General features: G+C 48.6%; 1 protein-coding gene across 2 annotated transcripts in view; it reads right to left on the bottom strand.

Annotated features, from left to right (window-relative positions):
- The window catches only part of LOC144792296 (SEC14-like protein 2), a 418,489-nt gene that overhangs the window by 8,914 nt on the left and 386,640 nt on the right, over positions 1-22,935 (bottom strand). The gene's annotated exons all lie outside the window — the stretch shown is intronic.

Genomic DNA, 22,935 nt, shown 5'->3' with positions numbered 1-22,935 from the left:
GGACCTTATAAGTGTTTAGCCATGCAACAGTTGATGTGGTTGCACCAAAGACATTGTGCTGCATAACTAAATACTTAGAAGGTCCAAAAAGCGAGACCTATTGGCTATGCCAATGCTTGTTTTTATAACCCATAATACGCAAACCGAATCACAGTGGTGTGTTTTTACATGAAAAAATGTGGAGTCAAGAAGAGAGTACTACCCTTGTCAGTTCCAGGGATTCAAAGATCACTAAATGTAACTGAGACACTTCATTGTATATTTGGCCAGTGTCAACGAAATTCCAGCTCTAAAACAACACAATCATGGGAGAGTATCCAGACGCATACTTATCTCCAAGGTATCAGACCTGGGACGTAAGGTGTTCGAACTATCTAGTAAAAAATAAAATATTTACATTCTAAAACTATATGGTTGATGTTGAAGCACTAAAGATCAATTTGGATATTACTGAACACGTATTTGAATCACGGGGATGTTTGTCACCAAAAGATACATATAATAATGCTAAAAAGTTAGGTATTAACCACTGGCACAGCTGAAAACTGTTGTGGGCGGAGAATGAGCACGGTAGCCAAGGATGTTAAAGTGAGCCCCAGTTCAAAATTTAAAAGCGTAGAGCACTTTTTTAAAAGGTCCACTATACTTAAACGGCAAGGTGCTGTTGCGTTCTACTAGTAACTTATGAACGTGGTTTCCACGGCAACTGATTTTGCTTCACTTACTTTTTCACGTCTCTGCTTCCAGCCCAAAAGCCACCGATGGCTACGGTGCCCACCAAAGATGATAACCATATTGTAGTCCAGGACAGGCTCAATAGAGGAATACATTGCCACCTTCACTGACTTGCCAAATGTATCACCAATATATGAATGAGTCCTGCTTAAAACTTACACTCCTGCTGCGCTTTCTGAAACAGACACCAAAGGCTACAAGGCCCAGGGAAGGGGCCCCCCACACTATGACCTTGCAGCTCGATCCAGTGCTTGAAGGCCTTGGGAGGGGGGCCCCCTCCCATGGGCCTTCAAACAGTAACAAGGCACTTCCCAAGACACTGCTGAGAGCTCATCAGAGTACAAAAAAAAACCAACAAAAAAACCTCAGTTGAAGGGGTGTTCTTCAATAGTGGGCAGAAAATAAAGTGGTAGCTGTACCTAGCTTAGATGGCAACGAGAACGGTAAATATTTTTATGTGTTGTATGTAATACTGCCCCCCTGTGTCAGAGCAGTATGAGTCAGATAGTGTTTCTGCATAAATGAATTAATTGCTTTTAATTTATCGAGCTAGGAAGAATGTATCGATCACTGTATGTCACAGGCATTATTATTACCAAACTTTAGCTGTATTCAATGAAGATGAGAGACACTGCCCTATCAAGATTCGAAGGCTGCTCCCTCCTCCCCTCACCCACCTCCTTTTACCTGTGTCCGGCTTGTGCTGGAACCAAAGGGGCCTTCTGTTGACTAGATACAAAATGCACAAACAGCGCCGATAATGGCCGGTACTTAACCGAGGCGCTGCCCTGCCCCTGACATTGTGAGCCAACATAATTGCTGGCCCAGCTGTTGTGCCGTCCCCCATTCTGATTGTCCCTTCCCCCACCCGTAATGTAATCAGGTGAGGCAGGGGGCCCTGTGGTGGGCTGTGGAAGTGTGACCTTTCACAGGGTTGCGAGGCCCCCTGAGCGCGAGGCCCTGGGCAGCTGCCCACACTGCCCATGCCTAGCGCCGGCCCTGCTTACATCTGTTGAGTCTAGATGAGCTGCCCATTCATACTCTGGGGTGGCTGTCTTCCACAGCATAATCTCATTCTGTGAATATCGTGTTGATGTGCTTCGGAGTTTGTACATCATTGTAGTATTTTCCGTATGAACCAACAGAAAGTTTGCGTTTATCGCAGGAAGGAAGGACTTCAGTGCTAGGTGGACCACTCTCAGTTCTACAAGATTGATATGGTAAGATGCTTCTTTGTCTGACCATACTCACCGAGTCTGTAAATGGCCTATATGAGCACTCCATCCTCGGAGGAAAGAATCTGTGACAAGAGTTTGGGTCGGGAGATCATGATGGAAGGTGTCATGTTCTCCATGTGCGCCGGGAGGTACACCATACACGGGACACAGGTTAGTTGCACGTTTCTTTATTGGCATCTCACATTACTGCTAGTTAGCCTCTCGGGCAGCTGCTGGTCCGCACGTCCGTCCCCGTCCATGTCCTAGTCATTGTTCCCACTCTTTCCTCTGACGTCACCGGATCCGGTGTCCGGTGACCTGGTCACTCTGCCCACAGGGTCCTAACGCCCTACTGTCCGTCGCCCACACTGTCAGGTCACGACACCTCCACCCTTGTTGCAAACAAATCTTTGTTACACATTTACTATAGTCCTCATTCACAGTTATATTGATGGAGGTGAATGAACGAGAGAAAGAGATAGAGAGAGAGATAGATAGAGAGAGAGATAGATAGATAGATAGAGAGAGAGAGAGAGAGAGAGTACTTGTCATTCTACATCTCTTCAATGAGTCTCTGTTGTTTACTGCATGCCCTTCGTGAATCTAGTGTCTCCATCGCTTCCTTGTCCTCTATCTTCTACCTTCCATGTGGCTGCAGTTGTCGCTGCCATTTCTTCTTTCTCCGCCTTCTTTGTCCTTGAAATGCTATCTCTTTCTTGTTATTCGTTGTTTGTCGTAGACAGCCGTTATCATCCATCCTTTCACTTTCGTCACCGCCAGTGACTCTTTGGAGAACTTGTTGTCTTATCATCTATATTATTTCTGTCTCAACACCTTTGGTCCTGGCCCTCAGGTGCCTCTTGCCTTTATTTCCTTGGTGGCGTTTGTCCGCTCTGCTCATTGCATGTCTTTGTCCTTTCTTTTTTGCTGCTCTTTCTCCTGCGGTATGTCTTTTCGTTTTGCTCCTTTTTACCCCTTTTTTTTTCCGGCTCTCCTTGTCCTTTTAGCCTTTTCTCGCCTCTCCTTGTCCTTTTAGCCTTTTCTAGGCTCTCCTTGTCCTTTTCTCTTGTGTCCCTTTTGTGTCCTTTTTTTCTTCTTCTTCTTCTGTTATTCTCCTTTTCGTTTAGCCTTTTCTAGGCTCTCCTTGTCCTTTTAGCCTTTTCTAGGCTCTCCTTGTCCTTTTCTCTTGTGTCCCTTTTGTGTCCTTTTTTTCTTCTTCTTCTTCTGTTATTCTCCTTTTCTTTTAGCCTTTTCTAGGCTCTCCTTTGTCCTTTTAGCCTTTTCTAGGCTCTCCTTGTCCTTTTCTCTTGTGTCCCTTTTGTGTCCTTTTTTCTTCTTCTTCTTCTGTTATCCTCCTTTCCTTTTAGCCTTTTCTAGGTTCTCCTTGTCCTTTTAGCCTTTTCTAGGCTCTCCTTGTCCTTTTCTCTTGTGTCCCTTTTGTGTCCTTTTTTTCTTCTTCTTCTTCTTCTGTTATTCTCCTTTTCGTTTAGCCTTTTCTAGGCTCTCCTTGTCCTTTTTGTGTCCTTTTTTTTTCCCGTTGTCTTTGTGTCTCCTTTTTCTCTCTTTTTCTTTTATGTTCTCCTTTTCTCTTTCCTGTTTCTTTGGTCCCTTCTTTCCTCGTTATTTTGCTCCTCTTTCTTCTTTCTTCTTTTCTTTATTGCCTTGTAACTTCTCCTTTGCTCTTTCTTTGTCCTTGTGCAATCTTTGTCCTTTTATTTCTCTTTTTTGTTCTGCTTTCTTTCCTTTTGTTTTCTTTTCTTTTCTTTGTTGTGTCTCTTTTCTGTCTTTTATTTAGCCTTCTCTGTCTTCTTCCACTCTCTTGTTCTTCTTTGTTATATGTGTATATATTCTTTCCTTCTTTCTCTATTTGTCCTTTTGTTATTCTCTGGTAATCTCTTTTCTTATTGCACCATCATCTTCCTTTGCCTTATTGCTCTTTTGCCTTTTATTTATCCTTTCTTCTTCAATCAAGACATTCATTTCCTTTGTCTCCCTTTTCAGACCTTTTCCGTGCTTATCTTCCTTTTCTTCTTTATCTTCTTTTTCTTCCTGTCTTTTCTTCTTGCTCGCGTTCTCCTTAATTCACCTTGTCTTATGTTCTTCTTCTTCTTTGCCCTTTGCCTGGCTTTGAAATGGCTGCTCTCCTTTTTCCTATGACCTTTCCTTGAATGTCCCCTTCAAAATGCCACTTTGGTCGTCTTTGTCCTTTCTTGTCCTTAATATGCCCCTTTATTCTCCTTATTTCTGCCTTTGTTTTATTTATTTTTACTTCTCGTCGTCTTTCCTTTCTCATTTCCTTCTTTTCCGACGTTATTTGGCCTTAAAATGGCCGCTCCATTATTGTCTATCTTTCTTTCCTGATCTAAGATGGCCGCCGCTTTTCGCAATTTCGCCGTCCTAATCGCATTGCCTGTACTTAAGATGGCCGCCACCGCTGTTCTCACTGCCCATTGGCTCAGCTCGCCTCCTTCCAATATGGCTGCCGAGACTCTCCATATTCTCGCGATGGCTGGCGCCAGCCTTTCCAATTTATTCCTTTTCTCCTCAGCGCTTACCGCATCATCTTCACCGGTGGCAGTGGGGGTGAGCTCCCGCCTCGCTGCACAACGGGCAGACTTTCTCGTGTCTCCTACCCTTCCAGGGTGGGCTCCTTGTGTGTCTCCAGCCTTCCCACGCGTCGTTCGTCACTATCCCACCTTCGTCACCAGTTGTCATGTTCTCCATGTGCGCCGGGAGGTACACCATACACGGGACACAGGTTAGTTGCACGTTTCTTTATTGGCATCTCACATTACTGCTAGTTAGCCTCTCGGGCAGCTGCTGGTCCGCACGTCCGTCCCCGTCCATGTCCTAGTCATTGTTCCCACTCTTTCCTCTGACGTCACCGGATCCGGTGTCCGGTGACCTGGTCACTCTGCCCACAGGGTCCTAACGCCCTACTGTCCGTCGCCCACACTGTCAGGTCACGACAGAAGGAAATCCCCATCTTTATATCTTTTGACTTGGGAGAGACTGTAGTGCAGGCTGCGACAGAGTTTGTTTCTGTTCCCAGCTGTTTGAGGACTGCTTTCACTGATGCTCCAGACACTGTTCCAGCGGTCTCATGTAAAGTTTGGCCTGGGGAACTATGCAAGATGTCATTGACCCCAGTATGGGCGATATCTGTCGAGCTGAAGGATGATGAGTTTGCAACAGAGTGAGACACTTCAGACGGACAGATGACAGTATCTCCTCCAAAGGATACACTTTTGTGGACTGGGAATCCAGAGTAGCAACCAGATAAGAGTACTATTAATTTGTTTATGTTAACCTGAAGATCTAGTAGTGAGAATGCATCCAGACAAATTTGGAAATGCTTCAGATTAGTTTCTGAGGATGTACTCTTTATTCATTTAAATTTAATTACATTTACTTAGTTTATAAAGCGCGGCAGCTACCTCAAACAGAGGTGTCCCGACGCTATAGGAGGGTAAGCAGAGAGAGAGAGAGGGGGTTACCAGGCATCTAGCTCTGGCTAAATAGCCAGGTCTTCAGTGGTTTTCTGAACTCCATTTCAGATTGAATCAGGCATAGTTTGATAGGTAAAGAGTTCCTTAGTCTGGTCATTACCACTGTGAATGCTCTACAACCGATTATTATTATTATTTCACCAGTCTGTGGGTTTACCATGGTGAATGAGAAAGGAACTAGATAGTGATCTGTCCAGACCATTTCTTGCGGTGTCTCGACAACCAAGGATGGGAGATTCGAAAATATTAAATCTAGAGTATTGCCCGCACTGTGAGTAGGGGCTTTTAGGTGTTGAGATAGATTTACCCCATTGAGTGGCCTTATTAGCTGAGAGGCATGAGTACAACCAGGGTCCATAATATGTAGATTAAAATCTCCTAAGGCCATGTAGTTGGCGTACTGTAGTGATTTTTGGGAAATGAAGTTGCATAAATCTGGTATTAGGCTGAGGCAAACATCTGGGGGTGATAAATCAATAGTCCTGCGAAGGAGGCCGAGGGTCCACTATTGATACAAAAATTCTAACCTTCAATCAGGCCTAGGTTTTGTAGCTCTGTAGTGGAGATCTCCCAAGAGTCTCTCACAATATTGGCTACCGTGCCTCCTCTTTTATTGCCTGTTCTATTAGCACAACAAACTTTAAAGCCTGGTGGAATGGCTAGAGCTAGAGCTGGTTTAGAGTCCTCCTTTAGCCAAATTTCGGTAAAAAACATCACATCCCAAACATTGTTGGACAGCGATAACCATATGTCATCTGCATGCTTGGGCAGTGACCTACAGTTGATAAGGCAGGCTCTTATTCTGTCTCCTGGTTTCCTTAGCCCCAGGTCACAAGAACGTGCTCTCTTATTTTCTGGGATCCCCCTGTGTTTCCTAGGACAAAATGACAGCCTTCACAGAAATGTGGAAGTATGGCACTCGCCACATCAAAGTCCTGGCCTACTGGGCATAAGTTCCCCCTTAAACTCAAAAGGGAGTCTTGTGTCCAGGTAGAGTTTCTATCTATGTTAAAAGGGGCAGCATGGCTGGTGCTGGCCTTCGGCGCGCTGGTGGCGTGGCCGCTGTGCGTCCGTGCACATATACGGATTAAATAGTGTGTATACCCGGAAATGAGACAAGCCTGGGGGTAAAGCTGCGTCCCTCAGTACAACGACAGGAAGTGTCGCGCCGGACCAGGGACTGGTAAAGTACAAAGTGCAATGTGCCAAATATACGTTTTTCACAGTTTTTAAACTAAGTAGTAATCCTAAAAACTATTCAATAAACTAATGATATAGCAACTTTTGAAATTAGCCCCTCTGCGCCCTGCTTACAGTCCGCTGCGCGTCCGTGCAAACATGTGGATTAAATAGCGTGTATACCCGGAAATAAGGCAAGCCTGGGGGTGGAGCCGTGTCCCTCTGTACAACGACAGGAAGTGTTGCGCCCGACTGGGGACCCATAAAGTACAAAGTGCAATGTACCAAATGTACATTTTTCACAGTTTTAAAACTCAGTAGTAATCCTAAAAACAATTCAATAAACTAACAATCTGGCAACTTTTAAAATTATCCCCTCAGCGCGCTGCTTACAGTCCGCCAGTCGTCTAGATAGGGGTAGATGAATATATTTTACTTTCTTAGATGTGCTGCCACGTTAGCCATGCATTTTGAAAAGGTCCTTAGAGCCAACTTTAGCCAGAACTGTGAATTTAAGTTGCTTGGAGCCTGCTATGAATTGTAAGAATTTCGATGTTTCTGTATGATTGGTATGTGGACATAGGCATCTTGATGGTCTATAGCACACATTCAGTCTCATTGTTGTACCTGGGAATATATCTGGTGTAGTGCCAGCATCAGAACATTCTTTTGTACACTTTTGTATAAATTGTATTTATTTGTTGAGATTTCCTAAGTCTAACATGGGCCTGAATTCTTGTTTGGGTCCTTTCTTCTGAACCAGGTAGTACCAGTAGTAAACTTCCTATCCTTTCCGATAGTGTGGAACCTCCTCCACAGTGTTCTTCGCAGCAATGTGTTTACCTCCTATTGCAACAGATCTATCTCATAGTCTGATGGTTTGGTTGGTGGTATTGAAAGAGGAGGGGATCTGAAACGTAGAGAATATTTTTTCTGCACAATATTCAAGACCCATGTGTCTTTGGATGTTTGGAGGCACGCTTAGACGTAGTTGCTTGCACTTCCTCCTACTTGAGTAAGCGAGAGAGAATGGGTAAATCATTGTTGTGCAGGTGGTTTACCTGTGGAAGCAGTTTGTGGTTGCTGGAGACCTCCTCTTCCTCTGGAAGATTTCCTGTTGTGGTATGGTTGTCGTGGTTTTTGCTGGTGCAACCAATGAGGGGTTTGAACCTTATGAGGGTTCTGTATCGCCTTCTGAATGCCTTCCGCTTTTCCAGGCCAACTGCTTTTGAAAGATCCATTTCAGACTTAATTCTTGACATTTCATCATCTGCATGAGAGCCAAATAATGATGAGCCTGAGAATGGCAAATTAGCAATCCTCTGTGATGCTTCCGCTTTTAGGCCAGGCAGCCTCAGCCAAGAGTTGGGTCTAAGAGAGATGCCATGGCAGTACTCAGTAGAAACATATGGTATCTCAACTGGTATTATTTGAAGGCTGTCAAGCCGCCGAACACGCAGAGATTCAATCTCTCCGCTCCGATCACTGACTGGATCGTTTTGAAGGATATCATTCCTATCTGGATCCCCCTCACAGCACGACTGAACCGCTTTTTCTGACGCCCCAACCTTCGCGGATCCTGTTCCCCCTCATCATCGGTTCCCACGCGGACGATCTCGAACACAAGTCTCATGTGCCACACGGCTTGATGTTTCCGTCGCCCTGATTCGATCCGGTTACTTCTCCACAGCACTGCCCTCGACCCAGTCCTGATGAAGATCCTGATTTAAGTGGATCAAAACACCGTCGACCTTCCAGCGCAATCACAGGCGCAATACATGAAGTGGTTCACAAACACGACATCGAACCAAATAAATACGAACTCTTGGAAGTTACTTGGAACCACTTTGTATCAAATGTTTCACTGCATATTTTTGCACCAGTCACCTTGCGCCGCCCACGCTGTTCACATTGTCACATGCGTCGCTACCTTGGTTTTCACTGACCCACCTTGAGCACCACGTGCAATTTGGGTTGTTCTCAATTTCATCAGTTTTATATTGCAGTGCTGTAATAACTGCGAAATGCTCCCTCCTACTTGTTTTTCCCCCCCAAAATGTTTATATAAATGATGCCTTGAGCACTTGCTATAATCATATAGAGTCTCCTTGCTTCCTTATGGATAATGTTGTATGCATATCTGTTCTAACTGCCTTCAAATAATACCAGTTGGGATACCATATGTTTCTACTATACTACACCCCAATCCCAACACGGTTGACGGGTTCTTGCTCCTGTTGTTGATACAAAAAAAAAAATGTCAGTACTCATGCGCTGCCAAGTCTCACGTATCTGCCGCTGCCCCAATGATTTGATTCCAGCCTAACATTCTGTCATTAAAAAGACTTCTTGGAAGTCTTGTCTATTTTCCTTTGGGAGTTTGTCTGAATATTTTTGTAAAGACTCCCACAGGGAACAATCATATGTTCCCAAGAGACCTGTCGCACTTGCTGCCTTCAAGATTGTTGCAGATGTTCTGCACATTTTCTACCCAAGAAGTCCATCCTTTTGCTCTATTTCTATGGTGGGGTAGTAGAAGTAGGAGCAACCATATACGTTTTTTTAGCTGCAGCTACAATCACCTAATCCGGAGTAGGACCCACCATATACGTTTTTTTAGCTGCAGCTACAATCACCTAATCCGGAGTAGGACCTTGCCTTAATAAAAGAGGGTCTTCATCTGGTGGTTTGTACTTCTTTGGAATTCAGGAACTAACTGACCTAATCAATTCAGGCATCAGGTATAGCTGCATTTCTGGTTTTAAAAGATCTGGGAACAAAGGTAGGAGAGGTTCTTTGGTGTAAAGTCTAAAAAATGACTAAAGCCGATGTAGTCATTATGGGCATTGTGAAGTTACATTTTGTAGCCCCTCTCTCTAACACATTTATTAAAAGTGGGGAAATCATCTACTGGAGAGAGACTATCTGGAGAAGTGTCAATTAGGGTTGGTGTTTAATCTCTTATAGAAGACTGTGAGGTAGTTTGAGGGCGAATATCTCCAATAGTGAGATTGAGACCTCGCCGATCTTCTACCTGATTGTATTTAGTGAGAAGAGGCAGACCTTGCAGTATATGGTTTTCTAGAACTAGTTCTAGATCAAGTATGATGTTTTCTCCTCTGTGATCTCAGTCTTCTTGGCGGGAGGAGGGTGGCAGGTTTCTATCTGACTGTTGACGGAGCAGAATAGGCTTTTCCTAACAGCCTTACAGATGAGACTGGCCCAGGAGACAGCTAGATGGACAGGCTGTCTCTGGCGCATTACTAGAAGTTGAATATGTTTGAGAATAACCTGAACCAGCAGTAACCTCTCTCTGCTTACTTATGTCTTGCAATCATCTTGGTGACAAGTGGAGTGAATGACCTCAAGATCTTGATGTCACAGATATTGGTCTTGACTGACTCTGGGTTTGATGTGACGCTTAAGTCTTTGACGTTGATGGAGGTGGCCACAACGATAGAGGCTTCGCCACTGGTGGCGGTGTCTTTGCCGTCGATGGTGAATGCTTCGACGTAGACTTTGGCGGTGTCTTCGATGTCGATGGTAGTGGTCTCAAGGTCCATGGAGGAGTTTTCAACATCGACACATGCCTTGATGTCGATCGACTGTGGTCCCTTGACCTCGAATGGGGCTTCAAAGTTGACTTTGATGGAGTAGCAGAGGTAGGTAAATTCCTCGACGTTACGATCCTCGATGTCGTACTCCTCAACCTCGATCGGGAACAACGTGTCTCCCCTTGATGCCTTCTCTCCTTGGATCTGTCTCTAGGGACGTCCTTGGAGCAGGAGGAGAGCACTCTGGTGGAAGACTGACCTTCACCAAGTCTTCTTCTGGAACCAGCATTTTTCTCCTGAGATCCATGCAGTCTAATTTTTTTCTCTGTCTCTTAGTGTTCTTTAGAGGTTTTTACAGTGTCTGCATGAACTACGATGGTGATCTTTAAGGTGGATACAGACCCTGTTTGGATCTGTTTGAGCCATCTTCTTTCCACAGGAACGGCACTTCACAAAAAGTGAAGGCATTCTTACAGAAAAATCACGTCTTTTAGTCAGAAAAAATGCAGTAAATTACTCTAATCCTGAAAGGATGTTGAGTAAAAACCTCAAAACAAGTTTAAAACAAGAATGTCTCTGGATATTTTTCAAAAAAGGCAGAGATCAGTGTCCCAGGATCCTGTTTCCAGGAGCTGGTAACATGAACTGACCTGTAGGGCATGATGGGATACTGTGGGTACTGTAATGTCCCTCAAGGCACAATCCCAGTTGTATTAGCTGAACGTATTTCTTGCAGCCTTTTGACTAATTGTGTCTTTCATTTCCTTTTAAAGAAAGGTTTGTGAAAGATTTACTGTGTTCACTTATACTTTACACTGACATAAATTAAATGTTTCTTTTTTTAAATGAAAATAAAATGTGGACTTCTTGGTCTATTTATAGGTTGCAATTGTTGGGAGTGTGATTTATTTAGATTATTGTATGTATACATACATGTGTTTTATAAGTGTTCAGGGATCCCACTGCATGAGCGGGACTATTCAGTGCTTATGAGTATTGATGAGAATCCCCTGGAAGAGAAATACACATTTTGAGGCTGGAATCTCTTGAAGAATACTATCCACATGGTTCTAACTCTTCAATTAACAAAAGGAGCCAGAAAAAAGACCAAAACACCCTGTCATTCAATTCTAAATTTGATGGGCTACTGTGATTTTTTCAGGCACTGAAAAGCAAAGTTTAGTAGCTGGAAAAGTCCATTCAGCCCCACCTGAAAGTAGGAAAAAGCTTCAAAACAACATAAAGGATGTGCAAGAGGGCTTGGAAAATATGGGCCAGTCTTATGTTGGATATTCCACAAGGATATGTAAATTTCGACCTATGACACTTTCTGTCTGCTTGGATGGCAGTAGAATTGTGGATACCTGTGGAGGACCTGTTTTCAGAAATAAGGAGATGCTTCTGCCTCAATACGCTAATCCTTCAACAGAGATAAAGGCATCAGGTCTGACATTAAAACAGAAGTAAAGCAGCAAGAAGTAGAGTGAATACTTCTTTTGAACGCAGCCAGCCCTATTTATTTTTTCCACAACATTTCCAAGATAATGGAGAAAAAGAAGAGAGAGCTCATGCTACTTCATTGTGAATTTGAAGCAACTGATATCCAGTTGAGAATTCCCACCCCACAAGGCTTGATGCAGACCCATTGGTTAAAAGGACTGTTTTAGAGTTGACTGGACAACTGTGGTCTCTTGGACTCATTGCAGTGGATGACGCCTCCCTTGTTGTAGAACATCTACTTAGTCAACCTTTATATGAAGCATCTTGCCTCATCATGAACTCTGCGATGTGCATGGGACTGAAAGAGGCGAAAGAGCTTAGAGGCCCATTCCCACTCTCTATTGACCTCATTGTGTTTGATGGCTTGAGAGGTGAACTTTGGGTATTATTGCCTGCTGTTGGAACCACGATTCCTCCATATGGTACTGTAAGTGAATTATTCAACTTAGGTTCTCTTCTTGACCTCTAGACGTTCTCTGCCCTTCTTCAATCCCACCTGCTGTGGTTATCCTCTTACCTTTCCCCTTCTCTTTTTCTCATCTTTTCTTTTTTATGATTTCTCTCCCTCTTTCAAGCTGGAGCCCTTCAGAACCTCTAGCAATGGTCACACAAGTTGCTCTTGGGCTTGAGGGTAGCTGTGTCTAGATAGATGTTGTAGGAAAGTGCCACGTTTGACATGGTTAGCCCCTACTTTTTGACTGGAAAATGATGTGATTTCGACTGAAAGTGCATTGGGTCCCTGCTAACTGAGTCCCAGTGCCAGAGCTTTTCCCCAAAACTGTACCACAATTGGCACAACTTCAGCAACTCCTATAAGTCCCTAGTAAACGGTACTCCTGGTACCTAGGACATTGGGACTGAAGAGGGTACATTAGGGCTGCAGCACCAATTGTGTCACCCTGGGGATCCCTCACCAAAATCATGCAAATTGCTATTGCAGGATGTGTGTCTTAGTGCAGCGAAAACGGAAGAATCGACATGGCACACAGCCTTGTGTGTCATGTCCACTGATACGGCATGAGGTATAGGTAAATCACCCCTACTGCAGGTTGCACTATATGCCATGTGTGGACATATCTGCATGAACAGATATGCCCCTACAGTATCTAAGACCATTCTTGGATATTGAAAGTGCACAAGGAAGCCATATATGGGGGGGGGCCTGAGGTGTCAAGATGGCGGTAGAACTTTAAGAGTGCTCCGGACTCCTCCGTCATCCGCCTTTCCTCCTCCCGCTGCCAACTGCCATCGGACACGACCTGCGATCAGCGGGGGTTCCCTGTCTCCTTAGCTGTGCTACGGTCCTGATTTGCGGTGGATTGGAGCCCATGGTACATTGATTCGATCGACCTCCCTCCAGGGCCTTGCTGGGCTAGAATGGCGGCCTCTCCGGCACTCTGTCTCTGATACAGTGATCTGCGGCAGGATGGAGCCCCCACTGCATCAACTTCATCTCCCTCCCTCCCTCCAAGACCTTAAGGGACTAAATTTTTTATTTTTATTTTTTAAAACATTTTTTATTGTCAATTCGTATGTGTACATTCACAATCAGCTGAAATATCATGAAACTGCAATCATCTCCAATTACACACAATTTGAGCAAGTTACATAGCATAACACACATTACAGTCCAACCTCGGCAGGTCCACATTCCTCCAACTTTTGCGGTTCCGTTCTTTACTGCGTCCTTCTCCCCAAACCATCACATGTGATGCTATAGCTCTGCCCCTGGAAACTGAGACCCGTTCATGGGCTATTCTCTGGGGTGGAAGTCGTGTGTGGTGGGTCGCATATATTTCCTCTTGCTTCGTTCCACTTGCCCCATATTCTGGACCATTTTTTGGGACAGCCCCTGTGAGTGTAGACCGATTTTTCTGCTACCATGGCTATGTCCATGTCGGTGCCCCATTGAGTCATTGTTGGCGGTGTCCCTGAACCCCAGTTTCTGGCTATGTTTCGCTTGGCAATGGTCATGACCAGTTCTGCAACGCTAAGTTTAGGTCAGTAGGTGGCCAAATGTTTAAGAGACAACACCGAGGGTCTCGCTGGACCTCAGCCCCTCTCACTTCCGATATTTCCGCTGTGACCTGGTCCCAATATGATTGTATTTTGGGGCAATCCCATATGACATGATAGAATGTCCCGAATTGCCCACAACCCCTAAGGCAGAATGGGTCTGATGTGCGTCCCAGCTTGTGTAGGAGGGTGCGGGAGTAGTATACACGATGCAACACCTTGAGCTGTATCAGCTTGAGTCGCAATGGGATCGCCGCCTCACGAGATGACGCTAATGCGCCCAACCAGTCAGTATCATCTATGTCTCCCAGGTCTGCCTCCCATTTGGCCCGAAGAATCAGCGTGTGGTCTGGTTGGTTATTAACTAGCTTTCGATAAGTGTGTGAGATCGCTTTTTTGTCCATATGATCTGTCAAGATTCTATCCTCAAGGGGCGAGGAATCGGCCAACTGGGTGCCCTGGGGGATCGCGCTTTGGAGGGTGTGCCTAATTTGTAGATAGTGATAGTGTTCTGTGCCTCCCATGGCATACTTGGCCTGCAGTGTTGCGAACGTGAGCATCTCTGCCCACACCCAAAGGTCTCCGATCTTCGAAATAACAATGAGGTCCCATTGTCTGAACGCCTTGGTGTTCACTAGGGTGCCTAGGCGCTGCGTCTCCCAGAGGGGTGTGGCGAGTGTTAGCACTCCCTCCCATCCCAGCGCCCTCTGCGCGGTACGCCAGATTTTAATGGTGTGTGCGGTGGGACCTGTGAGTATATGTTTTCGTTTGTTAGTGTAGAGAGCTTTCATCAGGTTTTGTGCAGGAAGGAGGGCCCTGTCTAACCGGAACGCCGGCTCATCGCGTGGAACGTGCAGCCACTGGTTTATAATCATCAATTGGGAAGCCCAATAGTAAAGTTTCACATCTGGTAGGGCAATGCCACCGTCATACCAGCTATGCACCAGTTTGCGTTGCGCAATACGGGTCGGTCGACCGTCCCATAACAGTGAGGTGACTTCTGCTTCAATGGCCCTGAAATAAGACAGAGGAACCGGGAAAGGGGTGTTTTGGAGGGCGTAGAGGAACCTGGGCAGTGCCAACATTTTGAATAATGCCGCCCTCCCCAGCAGGGTCAACGGGAGCGATCGCCAATGTCTGATGTCTGCCTTAAGCCGTGTAAGGGGTTTTGTTAGATTTTCCGCCATAAATACATCTTCCTGCAGCGTGACATATATCCCCAGGTACTTGAACCCGTTAATCGCAATTTGGAGTGTGCATCCAGGTGGAAGTTCGGGCACTGGCCAGTATAGCACATACAATAGTGACTTCGACCAGTTGATGGTATATCCGGACATTGTCCCTCCCATTGTATCCCTCGGATTCGAGGCTCCTGTCTCAGCCACACGGCCAGAGGCTCCAGCACGAGGGCAAAGAGGAGAGGGGACAGTGGGCAACCCTGTCGCGTTCCTCTCCCAGACTCAATTTCCCTGGAGATATGTCCATTCGCCACTACATGTGCCAGCGGCGCCGCATACAACAGTTCAATCCACTCACAGAATTTGGGACCGAATCCTAGCTCCCTAAGCACTGCAAAAAGGAACGGCCATTCAACCAGGTCGAACGCCATTGTGGCGCCCAGTGAGAGGATGGCTGTGTTCTCCTTTATCAGAGGTATGCAGGCCAGTACACCATGTAGGCGTCGTAGGTTGAGGGAGGTGTTGCGGCCAGGCATAAATCCCGACTGGTCAGGATGGACTAAGGTGGTGAGGTATGGCTGCAGTCGGAGCGCCAGTACCTTCGCCAGTGTTTTTGCCTCTGCATTTAACAGTGAGATCGGGCGGTAGGACGATGGCTGTTCCCTCGGTTTACCAGGTTTATGAATTGCCACGATCGTCGCTAGTCTTTGATCTTTAGGCAGGATTCTCTTCCCCAGGCAATCATTATACATTGCGAGCAAGTGAGGTGTGATGGTTCCAACATCTTTTTATAGAGTTCTACTGGCAAACCGTTGGGTCCCATAGCCTTTCCCGTGTGGAGGGCTGCTAGTGCTAGTCCCAGTTCCTCTGCCGTGAGGTCTGCTTCTAACGCCTGCATATCCTCTAATGGTAACGCAGGCAATTCTATAGCTTGTAAAAAGTGCAAGTTGTCGTCCACTGTTGCCGTGGCCCGTGGCGTGTAAACCCGTTCGTAATAGGTCGCTAGCTCCTCCACAATAAACTGGGGGTCAGCGGAGACGGTGCCATCCCCTAGCGTCAGCTGTGGGATGCATCTATTTGCTCTCTCCTTTTTCTCCAGCCAAGCCAGCATCTTGCCCGTCTTGTCCCCCAGTTCATATACTCTGTGCAAGGTGTTCATGTGCCTAGTTTTCGCTTGTTCCCACGCACACGCCTGGTATTCCTGGGTCTCCAGTGATAAGTCCTGTGCTGTCACTTCAGTTGGTGTTTCTGCGTGTGCCACCTCCGCCCTCTGTACTGCCGTTTCCAGTGTGTCTAAGTGTTCTCTGCGTTCTCGAGTGTATCGGGTAATGGTGGAGATGGCGTGACCGCGGATCACCGACTTATAGGCCTCCCATAATATGCTCGGCAAATCTACAGACTGTATATTTTCTGTGAAATATTGTTCAGTGGATTTCTTTACGGCCTTAGCTACGGTGGGAGTCTGGAGATATCCTGGGTATACCGGGTAGATCCGCCGCCGACTAGGCGTCTGTGTTGTATAGGTGAGGTGTATCGGGGAGTGGTCAGAGATGCCTCTGGGCAGATGTTCCACTGCACTTACTTTGTCTGGGGGAACCGCTATCGTCAACAAGTAATCTATACGTGAAAGACTGTTGTGTGCCCCTGAGTGGAAGGTAAACTGGCGATCTGTAGGGTGCTTAAGCCGCCATAAATCCGTCAGTCCCATTGCAACTAGAAAGTCCCTCAGGGCTTGATTGTGTCCGTGGGCATCTCTAGGGGGCCTGCGATCCATGGAAGCGTCTACCACCGCGTTGAAGTCCCCACCCAGGATCAGCTCCCCTTCCGGTAGGTCTAACAGGAATTTACCCAGGTCCCTGAAGGCTGTCTGGTGAAGTGCCGGGGGTATGTATACGGAGACCATGTTGTACCTGCGTCCTTCCCACTGACAAGACAGGGCGGTGAATCGGCCCTGGTCGTCGGAGCAGGTTTTGTGTATCACCAGTGGGGAGCTTTTGTGGACTAGTATACCGACCCCGCGTGAGCCAGATGTGAATCCAGCATGAGTGACCATTCTAACCCTCCACCGATCTAGAGCCTTGCAGGCCCCACCCGTTAAGTGTGTTTCTTGGAGCAGTGCGACCGTGGGGCCCTTTCTCTTCAGGTATTGTAGAGCCAGACCCCGTTTTATCTTGTATCCCAGTACATTAACATTCCAGGATATCACTGATAGTGTCGGGCATGACAAGTTCGTAGCTTGGGAGTTAGGGACTCCTTCTTCAGAGTGTGCCATTGCATACTGACTTGAAACCCATAATGTGCCAAATATTCATCTGAGCCGCGTGGCTGAGGTGTGTCATGAACGCGCCCATACATGCTAACGTGATTAACAATAGACCAGTTTGTGTGCTCATGATCCATGGAAGTAATTGTAAGTATTTATGGAGAGATTGTGAACTGAATAACCTAGAATACTGCAAAATTAAGCCGAAAACAACCAAAACCCCCACCCCCCACCCTGCCTCCCTGCCCGGCGGATCCCAAACTGTCCACCACCCCAACTGAGCAGAGTGCTTGCTACCCCGAAACAATTGCAACATTCTGGAGGGTGAGACTTCTGTGACGTCAACGAAACCCTCGTCCCCTTACAGTGTTCATGTGGTGCTGTGCCAACTTAATATGTCATACCTGCGGCCGTCTTCTTTTGAGTCCAACATCTCGCCGCAGAGCGGCTTACTCGTAATGCAAGCAAAACCGCCTCCCTCATCCCCTCTGCCACCTGCAAACCCCGGTCCATGTTCCGGATAGTTGCGCTGTAACTTGGCTGCGCAATACATGTTGTCCATTGCAAACTGGAAGCCATGAGTGTTTACGGTGCAAAGTTCTGCTGTGAAGTCCGTCTGCCGAGCTCACTGGTCGTCCCTTTATCTGTTGTGTCGCTTCGCGTCTCGATTCTTGGGCCCTCCCGCTGGTCTCCAGCCTTCCAGCCAGTCTTGTGCGTCTCCGGAAGATTCGAAAAACCATACTTTCCCCTCCGATTTGACACGCAGCTTCGCCGGGAAAAGCATTGAATATTTCAGTTCCCGGGCTCTGAGTTCCTTCTTGATTTCCAGAAAACTGCGTCGTTGCTGCGCCACCGCCGCCATATAGTCGGGATAAAAAGTGACCTCTGAGTTATCAATTTTCAGCGGCGGGGCAACTCGTGCGGCCTGTAAAATCGCGTCACGGTCGCGGCAGTTAAAGATCCTCGCCAGTATCGGACGTGGCGGTGCTCCCGGACGCGGCTTTCCCCCAGGCACTCGGTGGGCTCGTTCAACCGAGAAGTAATTGGACAGTCCTTTCGGTTGGAGTTGGTTTTGGATGAGGTCTTCCACGTATAGGTCCAATGCTGGGCCCCCTGCGGATTACGGCACTCCCACCAAGCGCACGTTATTGCGCCGGGAACGGCCTTCTTGATCATCGAGTTTGGCTTTCAGGAGGCGGTTGTCATCCTCCAAGCTCTGCATTTTTTGTTAGAGACCGGCCGTGTCTCCCGTGAGTCCCGACGTCATCTTTTTGACTTCTATTAAGCGATTTGATAGTTTCGCAAAGTCCGCCCTGATTAGGGAGACATCAGTGGAAATCGATCCCATTGATGTTTGCATTGTTTTCAGTGCTGCCATTACATCTTGACGTGTGACCTGGTCGTCACCCGCAGCCCGGGTGTCGGGCTGTGCAGCTGGGGCGAGGTGCGTGATGTGTCCGCCCGGGGGGTGTTCCGGGGTGTCTTTAGTATAGGCATATTTATCTAGCCTCGGGGTGGTTGGCCTCTGGTCCCTCTGCCACTCATCTTTCAGGTCCTTGATCAATGCCTTGCAGGGGCGTTCTTTTCCGGCCAAGAGCGAGCTCACGATGACTCCGGGGCCCTTTCCGCGTTGTCTGGGCTCCTCACACACAATATGGAGGGGCACCTGTATCCAAATGACTGCGTGTTGGCAGGACCCACTCCGTGTCCCCCAGAGCCCAGTGCTGGTACGGTGCAGTGGCCATAACGCTGCAGAAAACGGGTCGCGCACCCTTATTTATCAGTCCTGTGGTGCGGATGGTTACACTGCCCCCCCCCCCACCCATTGAGGGTAGTCTTGGTTGGGGCAACGACGCCTGTGGCCCCCCCTGGGTTTCGTTTAACTGTTAGGTGTCATCGCTGTCCTCGCTCCAATGTCTCCCGCCCGCAGGGGATGGCTCCACCACAGCGGAGAAATGGCCGCTTTCGGATTATATTCGGCGCGGAGGCTCCCGCAGCCGGGCTCCGACCGCGTCGCTGTTTACCGCAGTTTCAGGCAACCGTGTCCTCCTGCACAATGGATGGGAGTCCTCTCAATCTCCCCTTGTGTGGTGTTTTCGTGAGGCAGGTCTCGTCTCCTCACCTCCGCGCCGATGTTTTCTTTTCCGCCTGGGGCACCGCACCGCCGGGCCGCCGGTTTACTTCAGTCCCCGGCTCCGGCGTGGCGAGGAGGCCGCAATCTTTACCGCCGTTTTGCTCCGTGGGGCCCAGGGGTACAGGTCATCTAAGCGGTGCTGCATGGACCGGAGGTTTGCCCGATTCAGATGTGTAGGCACAGGTCCAATCTTATACAGGATAAATGGACGGATTTAGCGGGGATGGGTTATACTGTCACAGAGCTCTGCAAGTGTGCGGCCATCTTGTCTGGCCGCTAGCCACGCCCCCTCGTTAAGGGACTAAATTTGCGGCCTCTCCGGCACTCTCTCCCTGGGCCTGAGAACCCGGCGCTTTGTCCCTGGACCTCCCCTGACGTGCCCGGGGCTGCTTACTTGCCTCCTGAGCTGCGTCCCAGGCTGAGCGGGGGCTGCGGAGCGCGGCTGGTGCCCTGTGGGTGAGGGAGCGGTGAGAGAGCCAGAGCTGGCGTGGTCCGGCTTCATTGGGGGCTTGCCGTTCACCCACATATGCCTGCCGCTCCCGGAGTGCTGACGGTGGCTGTGGGAGCTGCCGGAATCGGCTACCTCTGTCGGGCAGCGGAGTGACAACCCTGTGCGTCGGCACCTGACATCCTGGCTTGCCGAGGCCTGCAAAGGCCCACTGAGTGACCCGCCACCCCTGGGGGGTCCCTGTCGTCACCGCTGCTGCGCTGCTTCCCGCACCGGTCCGCCTCTATCCTTCCGGCCTCTCCTGGGCCGTGGCGGAACTGCTGCCTTGTCTAGGCCTGCGGGAGGGGGCCTTGGCCCGAGACAACAGCGATCCAGCTGCCTCCTACCGGCGGACAGAGGTGACCCATGGTCCGTGATCACCCCCTGTAGTGCTAACAGCTCCAGCCAGCCCTTACTGCGGGTCCGCAGATCCTTAGCCTCAGCACACTCCAGACAGCTTACATGCAGCCTTGGTGCGGTTTATGCTGCGGAGGGACTGGGTGACACCCACCATCTTCCTTGGGCTCCCCTTGCCTTCGGGAGCCCAGGCCGGTCTGGAGCCGCCTTGGGTGCTGATTGCTTGCCCAAGGAGGAGCTGCGTTGTCCTCGCTCCCCCCGGCTGGCCTGAGGACCTGCCTTCATGCTGTGGGGCCCTCTGAGCTGCTACGAGTTTGGGGAAGATCTGGCTGTCGTCAGTGGTCCTGCCGGTGATCTGCGGAGCTGCGCTGCTGAGGTGGGCTCCTGGGGGCCTGAATGGTATTGACTGTGCTGCCCTGGTGTTTCTGGACCATCAGCTGACTTCCCCCCGTCTGACAGGTCAGGAGGTGTGGGGGTGCAGGCCTCTGGGAGGGGGGTCGGCCGTCGATCGGGCAGCAGGAGGGGGGCGGTGCGCGGAGCCCTGGGCCTGTCCCGGGCCTCTTCCCCCCTCAACAACCTTTGCTTGGTTGGATTTTCTGAGGGTGTGGAACAAGGTCGCGCAGCGGAATTTGTGGAATGCTGGATACGTTCCTGGATGCCTGAGGGGGCCCACTCCCCCTGGTTCACGATCGAAAGGGCACACAGATCTCTTGCCCCCCAGCCGCAGCCGGGTGTCCCTCCGCGACCAATTATTCTACGGATACTCAACTACCGGGACAGAGACGCTATCCTGGCCGAATCCCGGAAGAAGCAGCCGCTCAGGCATGAGAACCTGAACATCATGGTCTTCCCTGATTACACCCGGGAGGTTCAATCTAAGCGTCGCTCCTTTGGGGAGGTCAAGAGGAAGCTGCGCTCGCTTAACATCCAATACAGGCTCCTCTTCCCGGCGCGGCTGCGTGTGCTCTTTTAGGACAAATCCATCTTCTTTCAGACTCCAGAGGAGACGTGGGCATGGGCAACAGAGGAGCGCCCACTGTGGATGCCTGATCAAGATCACGTTCCACCCACAACCACTGGGGGCACTCGGCGGGACGCGCCAACTCTTTGCCCGCGCCACAGGCGCTCCGGGAGGCGCAGGGGCCAGCGACATGCGCGCTCTGCCTACCCGACGGGCCCCTCGCAGGGCCACACGCCTGGGCCTTCCAGGAAGGCCTCCCCGCCAGGCGGCGCTCTGGTTCCCTGGGCCGCACCGACTCCTGTTTGGTCTCGCCTCGGGATGTATGATTGAACAACTACTGCCTAAACTACGAATTTCTTAACCATGAAGGTTAAACAACAAGCAATGCCAAACAACTACGTCCTTAAGAACGAATTCCTAAACCACTAAATTTTTTTTAATTGCTCTTTACCCATTTACACCACTATGTTCTTGCCCATCACATAAACCACCAGCACACATTGGCTAAGCCAGAGCATTCCCTGCACGCTGTGCCCCGACGTGCTGCCAAGCGGGGAGAATGTCAGTCTGCAGCTCCGCGCTCGTCAGAGCCCGCCAGCATGGAAGCTGTAATGCTGAGTAAATCATGCCTGGGGGCGAGAAGCATGTCAGGTCAGGGGGAGCAGAAGGGTGAAACGCACGGGCGCCAAACATCACCAAACTCACCAAACCTCTTCTCACATTGTAACCACCGTATCAAGCTTTCCGTGCGGACACCCTGTACCCAGTCACCAAGCATACCCCGCATTCTAACTACCTAAGCAAGCTTTTGCCACCGGCAGGATGAAGGTAGGCTGCAGCCCCGCATTCTACCTAAGCAAGCCTTTGCCACCAGCAGGATGAAGGCAGGCTGCAACGTAAATTAGTTTTGCGAGTCCTCCCCTAAAATGTTATGCATGTCACTTCCCCGATGGCTCTGTGCCCTTGAGGGAAATGAGGTATTCAAGGAGAGGCTCTCCGTGTAACAGAGCTGGAGAAGTCAGGGGCAGAGTTGTGTCATCTCCTGCTTCGAAAAAACCCAGCTCCACGGCCAGCAACAATTCCGTCTCTCTCCGTGAGGGTGAGAGACCTCGTTAAAGCTAGTGGTGCCTTCCACACACGAGAGAGGCACGTAAGAGCACCATTTGCGCCCTCTGCGGTGTCCTTGTCAACTATTCCCCATGTCGGTGAAATTGGATTTGTGACGCCTCGGGCACGGTGGAGGTGCTCTCTCCTAGAGTGCTGGTTAGGAGTAGGACGGGCTGGGGTGTCTAATGGACGGGGGAGGGTATTAGAAATGTGTTTTATATAGCGCGAACTTGGCCCCAGGACATTAGAGCACTTTACATGAGCACTGGGTTACATTACACTAGGTCGGTTACATTTTTAGTTACAGAAAAAACTATTGTGAGTTTATAGTGGCAGTACATCCCGCCCATTGTATACTGTGGTATCCTTATTTAATGTGTTGTTAGTAGTTAAGAATGTTATTCTTAGAATGTATGATGTAGTCATGAAAAGATTCCAAAGGATGCTGGGACAGTCAGTTGCTGCCAGCCTGTGTATCCTGTGGATGAGATCCTTTTCTTCTTGTGATATGAATAAAGAAACTTATCTTCACACCTTTGAGATGTACTTCTTCACATTGGCGACGAGGATGGGATGCGAATTTCTTGAAGACTCCTTCCAACTTTTAACTTCTATTTAGAAAGAAGATTTATTTTAAAAGAAGAAACTCCAAAAGGATCTCAACACCAAGCCTCAACTTCTACACTAGCCTCAACCTAAGGTACTTTTACTCTAAATTCGTCCTCCTGTTGGGCTTCT

Source organism: Lissotriton helveticus, chromosome 11 (assembly GCF_964261635.1).
Source record: "Lissotriton helveticus chromosome 11, aLisHel1.1, whole genome shotgun sequence".
Taxonomy (NCBI): Eukaryota; Metazoa; Chordata; class Amphibia; order Caudata; family Salamandridae; genus Lissotriton; species Lissotriton helveticus.
The sequence above is the reverse complement of the archived record's forward strand: the minus strand, read 5'-3'. Positions and strand labels throughout refer to the sequence as shown.